This window comes from Falco rusticolus, chromosome 9 (genome assembly GCF_015220075.1).
Source record: "Falco rusticolus isolate bFalRus1 chromosome 9, bFalRus1.pri, whole genome shotgun sequence".
NCBI classification, from domain to species: domain Eukaryota; kingdom Metazoa; phylum Chordata; class Aves; order Falconiformes; family Falconidae; genus Falco; species Falco rusticolus.
In genome coordinates, this window is record NC_051195.1 from 39,227,270 (window position 1) to 39,241,453 (window position 14,184).

At 41.7% G+C, this 14,184-nt stretch overlaps 1 protein-coding gene across 10 annotated transcripts in view; it reads left to right on the forward strand.

Moving 5' to 3' along the window:
- The window catches only part of USP54 (ubiquitin specific peptidase 54), a 102,440-nt gene that overhangs the window by 25,242 nt on the left and 63,014 nt on the right, over positions 1–14,184 (forward strand). For 2 of the 10 annotated variants that reach the window (XM_037399610.1, XM_037399616.1), the window contains exon 1: positions 7,453–7,698. The exons of 5 other annotated variants lie outside the window; for them this stretch is intronic. The gene's annotated coding sequence lies outside the window, so the exon portion shown is untranslated. Of the gene's footprint in view, positions 1–7,436; positions 7,699–14,184 lie in introns of those variants that run through there. 3 more of the 10 variants (XM_037399622.1, XR_005106112.1, XM_037399621.1) reach the window with 3 other exon arrangements.

Sequence of the window (14,184 nt, forward strand, 5' to 3'; positions counted from 1 at the left end):
AGCACCTATTACTGTCATGGATGGGACTTTCCGTAGATTTTTTTTTTTTTTTTTTTTTTTTTGGCGCGTGGCTCATTGTTTCCTTTGGAAGTCATCAGCAATTTCTTACCTTCCTTGCTGATACTTAAGCATCTTAAGTCAATTCCATTTCACTGGCTGTGAAACAAACAATAACCCTCATAATGTCTGTACATACTATTGAAGAAGCCACTGGATTTTAAGCACCTGCAATAGCTTTTGTAGGTGCATGCAGTTTGAAGAAATAGCATCTTTTCTAATGAGATGATTAGAAGGCATTTCAAGGTGGAAAGGAAGATGACTTAAGAGATGCTGTTACTTCCCTTCTTCATTCTGATGGCAGATTTTTACAGAGGATTTACTTTTGTGAATGGCAAATTAAAATTTATTTTGAAACACTGAAATACTGTTGGGTTTTGCCCCCTCCCTCCATGATTGCGGTGATTCCTGGAATCATCTGTGTCACTGACCTTTGTTTTCACCTCTTTAGTATTGTAGTATGGATTTAAATGCTCTTGGGAGTTCTGTGCTATACATCCTGACTGCATCTAAATCATCCAAGGTTCAGTCATAGGACAAACACTAAAAATAAGACACAATGGAAAATAATTAGTGCAGGAAGTTTAAAATAGTGTAAGATAATGTTATGAGTTTAATTAACTTCTCTATAACTGTGGCTTTGTGATCTTGCTTCTTCTGTTGTAAATTAAGTGATACAAAGGTAAACTAGTAAAGCAGAGGAACTGGAGTGTCAAAGGGGACAAATGAATATGGTAGGTAGGGAGAACTTTCTTGTGAGCTTACTTTCATTTTGGTTTCACACTTTTGTGAGTTAGTTTCCAAAGTGAATCTTTCACCTCCAACCTGTCAACTCCTTTTTTTATGTCAGAGAAGAGCCTGAAGAGCACTGGTTTTATTGATGCAGGCAGATGAAGCAAACTTGCATATGTTTCTCAGGATTTCATTGTGAGCTTTTTTGTCAAGGACCACAGCATTGCTAAGATCCTGATGTATCAAGGTTTACAAGTTGGGTGCCATAATTTAGGGTCACAAAATTATGTATATTCTTGGTGACGCTTGGGAAAAGTGGATATGGATTCGTCACTTCAGTTACACTAGTCCAATGCCACATGTGTGCTTTACATAGGAAAGTTGTTTTTCTGATTCCTAACTTACTAAAACTGTAAATTAATTCCTGAATGTCTCAGGGTCATATTTAAACTGCAGGAAATTCCTTGTCCTACAGGGAAATAAATTTTGTGCTGTGCCTTTTAGGGCATAAACCAGTGTGTGGATCTGCCCCATCTACATGCGTGATAGGAGAGCTGTCTGTGGCTTTGGATGCAGCATGACATCACGCTCATTCAAATAATGTGCTTGGCTTTGACCAAGGAATTTAATTTAGTGCATTGTTTGATTAGCAGGCATCTGTAACCTGGTGTCTTACTTGTAGTGAAGAAGACCTTTTACTGTCTGTTTTTGATAGGATGTTTACAAAACATTATTTTGGCTTTGGTCCACATACTGAGGTGGAAGTCACAAAAAGCAGGATGGATTAAATGCAGCACACTGTGGTTCACAGTCACTGGGAGTAAGCCTGCAGCAGAGTTGCTTTTATTGGTTTCATTTTGGTTTTAGGAGTGTAGTAGGAACAAGAAATGCAGTTGTTTGTGGTATTTGTGGGGGTACTTCCTTGGTAAAGAGTGATATTTTGGTTCCTCCTTGTGTTTGGTAACCTTTAAACCCTGGTTGTTTTGTAGACTCCCAGACCTCCCAGTGCCACAGGTAAAACTAGTTCAAAGCACTGCGTTATTGTTCCTAGATGTAGAAAGTTGAACTGCTAGCAGGATAGGTTCATAATGATGTGCTTGGGTTACTAATGCTTTGTTTTTCTTCCAGTGTTTCTTTTTTTTGTTTGTTTTGAGTCATCTGCCAAAAGGAAGACTGGTTTCGGTGAGGAGCACTCTGCCTCGTAGTACATACACATAAGAAAGAAGACAGCTTTTTCAGTTAAGTGTGTATATTGAGTGTGTATACAAACTGTATATACAAACTGTTTTTACTCTTAAAGTTGTAAATAGGCAAGACCCTTTTGTCAAACTATAAGGTTGGGAAATGGAACTAATTCAGCTAAGGGCTGGCCTTTATATACTAAGGAATGCTTTCCACTTAACTGCTCTGCTCCTAAGCTTATATTAAAAGCTAGCGTAGATTTTAGCTTAGACTGCAGGCCACGACTTCTCAAATAATTTTAATGGTACTGCCACCCACAGCCACCCCACACAAAACAATACCCGTGGAGCCATGTAGGGAACATTGAGGAACAGATCTGACTTCAAACTACCCTGGCCTGTCTTGCCACCTGATCACAGTTTACCCTGACCAGGTTGTCTCTGTGGCCACACGAGTGTTTGTGTTGCCATATTGGAAGGGGTTGCACAAGGATGAGAATGAGCAGTTGGGAGACGGAAGGGCAGTGGAGGGCACAAAAACTCTGGTGTCACATTGAAATGGGGGTTGGAACTAGATGATCTTTAAGGTCCCTTCCAACCCAACCCATTCTGTGATTCAATGATTAGCTAGTCTCTGAATAGTCTTGAAAAGTATTTCTGATCCTCTGTTGATAACTACCAAAACAATGGTATGTTTGGTTATTCTTTAGGAATATTGCAAAATGGCAAGAAAAGCTTTTTGCTCATCTTGTAATTTACAAGCTACTTGAATAGCTCTAGGTCACTTGATTTTAGTAAAAGAATAGCTCGGATGGTAAGGGAGAAAGCGGTATTGATTTTGATTGGTTTTCTTTGTATGGGTCTCTTTGGCTTTAAGGCTGTGTCCACTCTACCAAAGAAAGCTGTGTTGACAAAGTAAAATCAAGATTTTGCTATGCTTTTCCCCTGCCCTAAATAGTATTTGAACAGTTGTCTTGCCATGTGGAGAAGGTCAGCCAAATACAGCATACATGTTTGCCTAATATGTTTGAACACGTTGCCCTGAAGTTTGTTGGACTGTTGTTAGATATTTATTTTTTTTTGCTTGGCTTTTTTCCTTCCTCTTGAAAAATGTGCTGCTGATGTGGGAACATGAGCTTCTCTTCCTCAGCCCACCCTCTCCACTGTCCTGCCCCCCCCCCCCAAAAGAAGTCATGGATGGTCACTGCTTTGTATCCACTCCACAGAATTAACTTTTTTGATCTCAGAATTTTTCGGTGAAGGGGGCAAACATCTGTTTTCAGACTTCTTAAAAGTGCGGGGAACGCATATTGTAAATTAAAAGCCACTGTCCTAGAAGAATGCACTTAATTAAACAAAGATGCTAGAAAAGATTAACCAGGGAGTTTAATTTGCAGCAATTGTTTTGAAGGGTCTGTCCTGGAGTGCAGCTGGATGTTAACTTGATGCAGCTTCACTGTGGCTGCTTCAGGAAAAGGGCTGGGTGGGTTGGTGGGTCTTGGCTGGGTGCTCCTGCTCTCTTCTTGCTTGGCCGTTTTGCGTGTCTGCTCTCGGTTGAAGTGGCTCATGCAACTGGCTTGCAGCTGAGTGCAATACTCGGAAGCAGTGGGAGTGAGAGGCTAGGGAAAGTAAACAGACTGACACAGGTCTGGTGTTTCCCACAGTTAAATGAAACCACACCTTTAGTCAGTCCGTGTTACCCAGTGCCACACAGGCGCCTGACTGCAGATGAAGGGTCTGCTTTGTTATCTGGGTGGGAGAATGTAACCTCGCTATCAGGAGGCATTGCTCACCAGGACTGTTTTTCTGAATCCTGAGTGAGCTAGCTGATGAAAAAACCCTGTTATTTTTATTTCCCTTGGTAGAGTTGGTTTTTGCTGACTTACCGCCCTATACTAGCTCGTTTTGCAGATTGCCCATTGTTAGCATAAAGGGAGCAGAAGGGGCATGTGATGATGAGCAGATCCACCCTGGTAGCAACTGTCAGGTTGGCATAGCTGTATTGTTACCTGTGCAAAGACGTAGCACATCTACATGGTATCTTGGCTTTGGTGGCAAAACCTGTAGAAGAAACTGCTCTAACTACAATTTCTTGGCTCCTGTGTACCCCTTGTAGCATGCTGGTCTGTGTTGTGCCAGTTAAAACTTCTTGATGCAGACTTCTCTGTATTCTGAATAACGGAAGTTACAACATTAGCACCCTTCATAATTTATTTTCTAGTTATTTTTAACTCTGATAGTTTTCATGATGCTGTTTGTGATGTGGTCCTGTACAGACTGCCATCTGCAGAACAGAGCATCAGATGAGAACAAGTGATCTGTGAAAGGTGGGTAGGAATTTCTGCAGCCCCCTTCTTTGTTGAAGGTGGTCGAGAAATTGCATCTTTTACCATGTAGCTCTTATTCCTGGCAAACTTCTCCATGTAGACCAATTTATGGTGTTTAGACTATACTAAATGTGCTGACATTTACAGTTCTGTGAGTGGGAGTGCTGTGGTGGAAATTTATTCGAAGGTGAGGGGAAGGGCTAGCATAGCCTTTGCTGGTTAGGAAGCTACATGATCTGCGACAGCAGAAGGAAGCTGAAATCATATGACTCTGCAGACATTGGGAAAAGAACTGTTTTCAGTGTGGAAAGAGTGGTTATTGCAGCTCTCTGTCACGTATACCTTTTTCTTAAAAAAAATTTTTAACTTATTCTTTTGTCATTTTCTTAGACAATCTCTCTTTATCTGGCCAAACATGAACATATGCTGTAGGCATACATGCTTCTAATAGATAGGGTTGTCTTGCAAATACATTTGCTTTTCAGATTGCTGATCTCTGAACCAAAGCAGAAAAACAAGGAAGGGAGAGAGAGATTCCAGGCTTGTTTCTGCTGCTTTATCTTGCCTAGTTTTCCTGCCTTGTTTCAGTCGGAGGCAGCTATGTGGATGGCTGTATAATTGCTAGCATTGCTGTCAGGTCCTAGCAGCCCTAGGGGCTGCAGTGCTTGACCAGAGCTGTTTGAGGGTTGCTGTGCTGTCCTGATTTAGGTGAAATGTTAGAAGAGTAGAAACACTTTTCTTCTTTCTTCCTGTTCTGTGCAGGGATGTGGTAATTGCTCTGAATTCTTTCTTAGTCTGGTGGCAGTGAGTCAGATGCTTAGCTGGTGTGTTTGGCAGAGCTGTCTTTTGTAAGCGTAACAGTGCTGTTGTGCTTTGGCTTGGGACATGTCCCCTTCCAGAAAGGGGCATGGTGCCCCACTTGCTCTCTGAACTGTTTTACCATCACCAGTGGGGAGTGAAATCTTACTTTGTCTGAGGCAGAGGGATTTGTTTTAGCAGTAAAACACTTACCTGTCCTTTGCTGCTGTAGGATTTTGAAAAGTTTTAATTTCAGGTGTGATGGAAGCAGAATTGATCATGCTTTGAAGAGAGCTTCTAGAAATAATTTTCATGCTTTTTACATGCACTTAAGTATGAAGAACTGGATATTGTTTAGACAGGCACCTGTGAGTCTCCTCTATCCACGTGCTGAGGAGCTGTGTGGAGTAGTGTCAAAGCAGGTATTTGAAAATGTCGCGATTGGATCCATACTTCTAGCAGGTACTCAGGTATGTGTGGGCATGTGAAGAGTTTTAGCAAAAAGCTGAGGAAGAGTTCTGAAATCATGGAAACTGAGGCTGAAGCAAATAGGAGTTTATAAACATCAGTATTACAAAACTGTTGGTATTACTGATTTCCGTGCACCTGCCATTGTGAGGGCATTGGCCCATACCACCTCAGCAAGGAGATCAGTGGAGCCACAGGAGCATCTCTGTGGTCTTCATGTCTGAGTAGGAAAGGCGAATGCTTCATCCTTTGGAGTGAGGAGGAGGAAGGGAGGGTAGACACAAGTGTTTTGTCTGCAAGGGTGCTTGCCAACCTCAGGTCATTGAGCCCTGGACATAATGTGACCTGAACAAACGGGCTTGCTAACTCTTGGTAAGACTTGTATGGATATATGGAAAGAAACCCGCACATCCAAGTAATGGTGCGAGACACCCGAAAGGCTCGGTCACTCTTTCTATATGATAAAAATGAGGATTGGCACATTGTTTTTGCCTGGAAAAGGTCTGTGCTGGTGTTGCAAACTGCTTTCAAGTGGTTTGGCTTCCTTGAAACAAGCTGTTTGAAAAAAGAGTGCTACAGAGTTAACATGCTGTTCTAACCACGCACAGCTGTGGAGCAGGTTTTGAACCCAGCATGGTTACTGAACGTTGTACTGGGCTTTTGTTGACAATTAAGCCACTATTAATACATGTTATAAAATTATTTTATTTTAAATTTGCACGTGTAACTTTTTTCTTTAAGATTTACATTTACGTAGAAGCATCATGAGGTAAAACATTGCTTAGAGTATTGTGCCTTTGCTGTATTTTTTTTTCTTTCTTGTTTTAACTCCTATTTTTGTCCCACCAAAACTCTATAATTATGGAAAGACATAGTTAAAACTTGGCTCAGCCCCTTCTATCCTGCAAGACTGGATTGTTCTTAAGGCAAACCGATTTAATTGTATTCCAACTGCTTCCTTTTTGCATTGTTTCCATTAGGTAAATGGTCCCGGTGGGGATAGTATCTTCAATCCCTTGTATGGTCCAAAGTGTTATTATATTTCAATCTGATTCTGTTTGTTAGCACTATATTGTGCTAGGACAGAAAGACAATGGTGTGCATTGTATTTTTGTAACATAACTATAAAGTTTTCTTTAAAGTTATTTTGGTCTTGGATATACAGTAACTCTGCCTGTCTGTGCTATGAATGTGATCATGTTAGAGGAACAAATTGATGCTGAATGTGGATGGCACCAGTGTCCTGGAGCTGTACTGTAAGAGAGTCTGGGAATAATCATGTAGTAATGCTGCTTCTGAGCTTAAATAACTGAGTTTATGGGAGGTTTTCAGGGTAGGAAGCTGTTTTTCTGAACAAACTTTTTTTCCCTGATCAGTATCGCTGGCTTTGAACCACAGGGGATGGTTCCAGGAATTGTCCTGCAATAATTGTTTTTTTGAAAAACTGCTTTTAAATTTGCATTGTAACCTCAAGGCTCTAAACCAAGGCATCAAAACTGAAGACATCTATTGAGTCCTTTGCATTTTTTCTGTTAAATGGCTAGATGTCACTCCTGGTTATCAGCCCCTCCTATGAGAAAACATCCTTCGTGTTTAACTAAGCAGTTTGCAGGAACCTTGCCAGTTTGCTCGTTGCAGCAAGGGCAGCCCTGCCTTGCACAAGCAGGCTGTTGCTGTAAAATGAAGTCATCCCTTACAGCCCTATCTCCCCCTCTTCCCCCAGTCTGATCTTTTTTATAAAAGGGTTTGGAAAACCTTCCTCTCTCTTGCCTGGCTCTGTTTCCGAAGGGAACTGTCGGTAAGCTGGGCCTCTGGCCTTATCTCTGTTGGCAGAACTGTCTGCCTGGTAGGTGGCAGCGGGGGCAACACTTTTCAAACGAGGCTTTCCTGTGCTGAGGGAGGCCCTTGTTTTTTTGTTTTAACAGCTTCCTATTGTTCGAAACAGCAGGTTGTCCCCTCCCACGCTGTTCTAGCTCTTTCCTCCTCCCTTAAATAATTTTTCCATGCAAGTATTACTCAGAGCAGTTACTCCAGCAGCGAGTCCTCTGAGAGTTTTCTCAACCCGCTCTGAGCTCCAGCTTTTGTTGCAATACCAGTATGGAGTTCACGCAGTAAATAGAAAGTGGCTTCTGAAGGTAGGTCTTTCTGATTCTTAAATCAGTTTTAATGTGGTGCCACCACCGCTGTGACATGACTGATTTATTTTATTGAATCCCAAGTTGTCACAGGAATTCTCTCCTATATATGGTACTGAAAGGTAGAAAATACTGCTGGCCAATGTAGAGTGCCTTTGTTTCTAAGATGCAAAGAAGAGTATTGCTTCAGTTTTGTTATTAGTTCGCTTTTCAATATTACAATCTTTCTGTCTAATGGTGTTTAGTATGTGTATGTTTTATGTTCTGCTACCTGTGTGAAAGGCACTTTCTAAGCCATAAGCTGGCTCTGGTCCGCGATGCTGTAGCTGGTTCTGACTAATAGTATCCGTGATAAATTTGAAGGTGAAGCCAGTCAGAATCTCTTCTCACCTTAACATTTGTCACAGCTGGAAGGAATATTGGCAGTTCATTTTTCATCCTTGTTACTTTGTAACTAATACTATTACCTAGTCAGAAGCTCTGGGGGCTGCTTTTTTGATGATGTAGATGCAGTTTTGCTTCCCTCTACTTGTTGAATTCTGTGTTAGAAAGTTGGTAATGAAATGAGGTATTAAATATATGTAGAGCTTTTCTATTATATTAATGTGTTGATTTGTGAAAGTCATCTTGCTTTGGCTGGTTTCCTGATCCCCTGCCTTCTGTGAAGTGTCTTGTTTCCAAAACAAATAGCAATTATCTTGTGAATTTTGGAAGTCTACCACTGCTATTCCAAACTTCATGCTCCTTCAGCTCAGCATGAAGTACATCTTTGTTTAAATTTGTAGATTTGAAAAAAAATCACAAACTGTTTTCACACATTTGGTGATACTAAGCAGAGGTTTTAATTCCACAAAATGATAAATCTAGTCCTAGAGCCTGTCACTGGGGAGGGGGAAATAGTCTGTGTATCATTTTGGCTGCTCATCATTCAGTGTAATAAACATTATGCCTTTTCAAAGGCATTCCATATTTTTCTGAAGGAATAACTTCTTTGTAATCCTGGTGTGCTTTAGGCTGCCATAGAGATTGATCAGTCTGCTGAGGCAGGGCTCAGCTGCTCCACACCTGGAAGAGGAAGTCCTGCTCTCTTTGCCCTGGCTGTAACTTCTTGATGAGTTGACTAAATCACTAAATCAGTAGGAAATAAAGCAAGCCCCTCTCCTCCCCTCTTCCCCCCCGCCCCGCCCCTGGAAAAAAAAAAAAAAGGGGGGGCTAATTTTGTGAGCTGAATTTGGTGTAAGCCAAGGAGCAGAGGTGTTAACTACCTGTCCCAGAGCACTGGGATGGAGAGAGGGGGGTGCCCTCTTCCCTGCTGAGGTGGCTGTGAGATTTTGGGTTCGTGATTGCTCTCAGACATTGCCTCTCTGAGATGATAGGTCTTTCTTGTAGTACATTTTACTCGGTGGGAGTTAGAAAATAGGCTTGCTTTCCCCCTTCCCGCCCTCCCAAAAAACTGGTGGTTCAAGAAACCTCTTGCTATTCTTCGACAGTGAAGCATTGCCTTGGACATACGGTGTGTGTGTGTTTTCTGAAGTTGTTAATTTGTAATGCAGTTATACCTATAGGTTGGGGCGGTAATCTCAGAGTCTTGAGTATCTTAAAAACCCAAACAGGCAGATTCCGGGTTAGAGGGTTCCCCATCTCAGGCCAGAGGAACATGTCAAGCAGCCAGAGGAGTGAAGGAAGCAGACTGTGGTGGCTGTCACGATGAACAATGGTTTTGGCACACCTGCTGCCTTGCCGCTGAGCTTCTCCGTGCTTGGCAGGAAAGGAGTGATTTGGAGGATAACCAGATAGTTTTGTAGATGTTTTTTGGTATGTTTCCATCTTCTCTGAGGGAGAGAAAACAGAAGCACTTGCTTTATAATGTAACAAATGGCTGGTAAAGGCTGGCACCATCAACTTTTGGGGGCAGGATTTAATAATGCACTTATAAGTGGGAAAGTCAATATTGTGCTAGACCCAAGGGCCCTTCAAAGCAAATACAGGGAGACTAATGTACTGTGGGAAGGGGGAATGTGGAATATAGTCAAAGCAATGTGTTAGAAAAAAATATGTTCATAATACTCTTTGGAATAGATAAAAACATATCTATATTGTTTTAGTCAAGAAAAATAATTTTCTAGTGATCAAGAAGCAAAATGAAGAGAGCTGGGACAAATGCATTTGTGTTTTGCAGTACAGCGGTTTTTTGACTCCACCAAGTGCCAAGTGATGTTAATCAGTTGCTGTTTCTCCTGGGAGTTGTCATGGATGTAAGCTGCGAGACAAGATTACTTCTTCCAATTAGTAGTGTGTCGCAGCCATGTCATTTCATCCATTTTTCAGTTGTGGCTTTTCAGGTTCTGGTGTTTTGGATCATAATAATAGTATCTTTAGCTGATGTATTGATATGTATGAAATTCCACAAAAGGTCTGCAAGTTTCTTGTGTGCTCAATTCCACAAGAGAATGTGCATTACTCTCACTGTCCTAATTGATGAGTACCTGGGTCACCAGGGTGTATTGGAATTGGAGAACTTGGGGGGATGGGAAAAAATGAGAATGCTAAAAAGCTAGAAGAGCTTCCTTCTAGTTTAGCAAAGAAAATACATCTAACACAGCACGTTTTGGCTCAAGCTTAGAGCAGTTTAGCTTCAAATGGAGTGACTTCAGTCCCAGTGCAGCAGAAATGTAAGATTTTTCCAGGTCAGCCACTTGGTTGCACATGTGTACACGCATGTCTATTATTTATTTTCTTAATCACAGAGGAAGGGTGCATAGACTTTTAGTCTGGATAGAATATTTTTTCCTGTCTCCCTTACAGGTGTGTATGAAGAAGTGTTACATGTTGTAATGCTGGCTAAGCAGTGGGTAATAATAGTAACAGTGTGAATGCTTTCTTCAAGTATTGAAGGAAAAATTTGTACACGATTTCTCAACAAAGCATTTATTGTGGTGTAGTGAGGTGACTAAAAATACCATCCTGGTGTGGTAACCCTTCTTGATAAGGATAGCTTTTACAGATGTTGCTTTCCTAGATGTCAGGTGATCGTTCCTTGAAGGGTGGTTATTCTGAGGGAGTGGACTTTTAAACACCACAGTGTTTGGTTTTGTCCTTTTATTGGTTTGCTGGCGTTCTGGATCTGCATCTTTTTCTGTACCAAGTTGCTAATCTTCTCGAGACCCTCCTCCTGTTAAGTGCAAGAGTTACGTCCCTTCAGCAATTTTTTTTGTGTCACCAGCATGTTGTCTAGGGAATTCTGGGGAAAACAATTTCTATTGTGCAGCATTACAATGCTCAGAGACACGAGCCTGAAGCAATATCAGCAGGTCTTGTCCTAACAGGATTTGGCAAGAGCAGGTGTGGCCAATGTGTGGCATGCCACTCTGCTGTGCAACTGGAAGGTGAAGGCTCCGTGTTGTGACCAGCTCTGGGTGGTGCTGGTGTGGGGGTGGCTGTGGGAAGAAGCAAGCCTTGAAGACTGTCTTTGATTGCTATGACAGGATCTGGAGTCCACAGATTTGAAGAGGATGTGTCTAACCCTTCTCCTGTGGAGCTCCCAAAAGACTGAAAGGATTTTATCATCAAAAAAGCTAAATTTTATTTAAATAAGTACTAGAAAGTTTGCTTTTTAAAAAGGGAAAATTCCAAAGAGCTAGGGAAAACAAGATGGAAATAAGCTTGTGTGCAACTTACCTGTTGCCCACCATTTCCCTGCTTTCCAGCCTGGTAGTCACTGAGTGGCCCCACAGGTCTCTTAGAAGTTTTGTGCCACATCTAAGACCAGCCATACCCCGCAGTCCCTGGAGCGCTCTCCTTTGAACACCCTTGGTACTTCCCCAAGTGGGACAAGGGAACTTGGGGCTGTATCCCTGCTCCCAAGGGTCCTATGTGGCACAGCCACACTCTTAAGAGATCACATACATATTTAGAAGCCAGAAACCAAACAGTTACAGAAAAGACATCATCCTGAGACCCAGTTACTTCCCCATCCCCTGCTGCCTGTGATGGAGTGGAAGAACCCCTACAGCTGCTGTTGTCTCTTGCCTTGAGACCTTTCCCCAAAGCTTCTTATGTGTTCCACCCGCAGCCTCGTTCCCTGAGGCACTCTGCTGGAAGGGATGGGACACATCAGTTCAGACTGTAGACTTAGTTCTTTATGGGGGGGAAGGGGGGGAGAAAGGTGAACAGAGTGCACGGAATATAACATCGGTTCAGGATGCTGTGCTTTCTGAATTTCATGTGTTGTGGTCTGGACTAAGCCAGAAGCTGTGTAGTCCTTTGTGCTGAACCTTGCAGCACTCGTGGGAGTTACTGTTGGAAGGATATGTGGCTTTAGTTTCACAAGCCGTTTCAGCCATTGGTGCAGGATCAGATCTGCAAGAGTAACAGAAGTAGCTGCTTGCTTTTCAGTAGAGCTCATACCCACAGCAGCATTGAAACAGTTGAACCATTGCTGAAACTAAATCTGTGAAGTAAGCATCCTTTTATTTACATCCTTTTATGTACAGCCTAGGCTGAAATTCTATTGTCTGAAGTTGAGCAAGGCTGCTGTTTTCTCTAGCTACTCTTTCAGTGTTGAACTCAGTGGCTTTAGCATTTGTTGTTGGCTGGGTACTTTGCAGTGCTATTGAGCCAGGCCTCATTTCTGTATATGGGGACATGTTTACATACTCTCAGACTTGCTCTTTTTCATTCTGCTTTGAAATAACAACAAAAGCTTTATTCCTCTCCACATGTACCAGTTGCTTAAATGTATTATGACTTCCCCAGGAACCCACAGAATTCTGTTTCAATTTCATATTTAACAGCCTTCTTCCAGCTGTAAAGAGATGAACTCTTGCAAACTACCTCTCATGCTCTTTTTCTGTCAATGAGCAACCCACAAATAATATAGAAAGGTGCCTTTCATGGTATATACACCTCCTCTTGAGCACTTCCTGGTTTGTTTGGTTTTTTGTAGGGAGCTTCTGGTGCCACTCAGTAGTGTCATTTCATCACCAGGCAGAGAAAAAATAAATCAAAGCTGTTGACATCATTCTTCTTTCTTACCCCAACACCCAACTGGTCTATTCAGCTTGTATTATACTGCATTTGCACAGCTTCTGCTTCTGTGACCCATTAGGACAGAGGCTGCTTGTACTTAACAAGAGTTTCTTTCATGCTTTGTGGATCTCTCCAGGCCACAGCAGGGCACAAAATAATCCCTTTTGCATTTGGTAGTTTCACAGTACGTTTCTGGTGAGGATGAAATAACCTTTCCAAATGAAAACAATAACACCTCCTCCATAAGCCTGGTTTTGATACAAGGTAATTGTATCATTGTTTCTGCATTTTACAGAATGAACGGCAGCTTTTTTTCCCCAGCAGATGTCAAGACTTTAAGATAATAAAATCTGTAAGGAAAGAGCTGTGTAAGTTTTCAAATTCAATGTGGAAGTAGTTCTTTATGGTAGCATCTGTTAAGACTTACATAAACAGTCTCTTTGGATCATAACTTAAAAATCTGAATTCAGACTTTGAATTCAAAGAGGCCAGAGTTTTGTGGAAGTTCATATGCAAATCTTATGGCTTCACCTTCTAGTTCTAACTTAAAATGAAAGATCTGTATTTCAGGTAACTTGTTTATAGGGTACAATCTGCTTTGCACACATGAAGCTTCCATCTGTGTATACTGTTGCGTATTCTGTAATGTTTTAGTTTCTGAAATGTATTTCTGACAAATATACTGTATACAAAATCAGAGAAAGTACCTTTTGCCTGGTTTAGCCGTCTATGCCAGCTTTCACACAGTTGAAATAGGTTGAACTGGATTTGAAGGCTTTTTTTTACAGCTGCTTGATAAACAGATACCAGGGGTTTTTTTGTTCTTCAAAATGCTTATTCTAGTACATCTTTCAGAATGTCTCATAGCAGAAGTATTTAAGCAGGGTAAGTTTTCTATTTGTAAGGGACTTCTCAAAGAAAGTAAAATTTCAGCTGTGTCCTGTTATACAAGGGCTCCTTTCCTCTGTTTGCAGGCAGGAATCATTACGTGGCCTTGCCCATATTTGATGTTTAGCTGTGAGTCCAAGACTGTTGTGCATTCAGTTGTCATTATCCTCTTCTTTTAAAACACACGGAACCCTGCAAAATGGCCAGTTACTTTGAGATCATATGATGGATTGGGGCTGTGGCTGCGGCATGGTATGTCCATGGTACATCAGCTCAGCCAGCAATGGCCAGTTGGCCAGGTCTGGTGCTGGGGTGCGGGAGCCATGGTAGCATATTACAAAGGCTGGATTTGATAGTGAAAGACAAGAGCACCATGTGCAAGTTTGGGTGGTAAAGTTTTGAGATTTGGTCATGTCTGTTTGCTCCCTGTTTAAAAAAGGGGAAAAAAACCCAACCCCAATTCCTCATCAGCTCGCACAAAGTCTTTTCCTCTGTCTTTCCCTAAGTGCGTTGATCAGATGTTTTCTTCTGCTGGTCTGCTGTTTTCCAGAGAAAACAAGAAATTAGGCT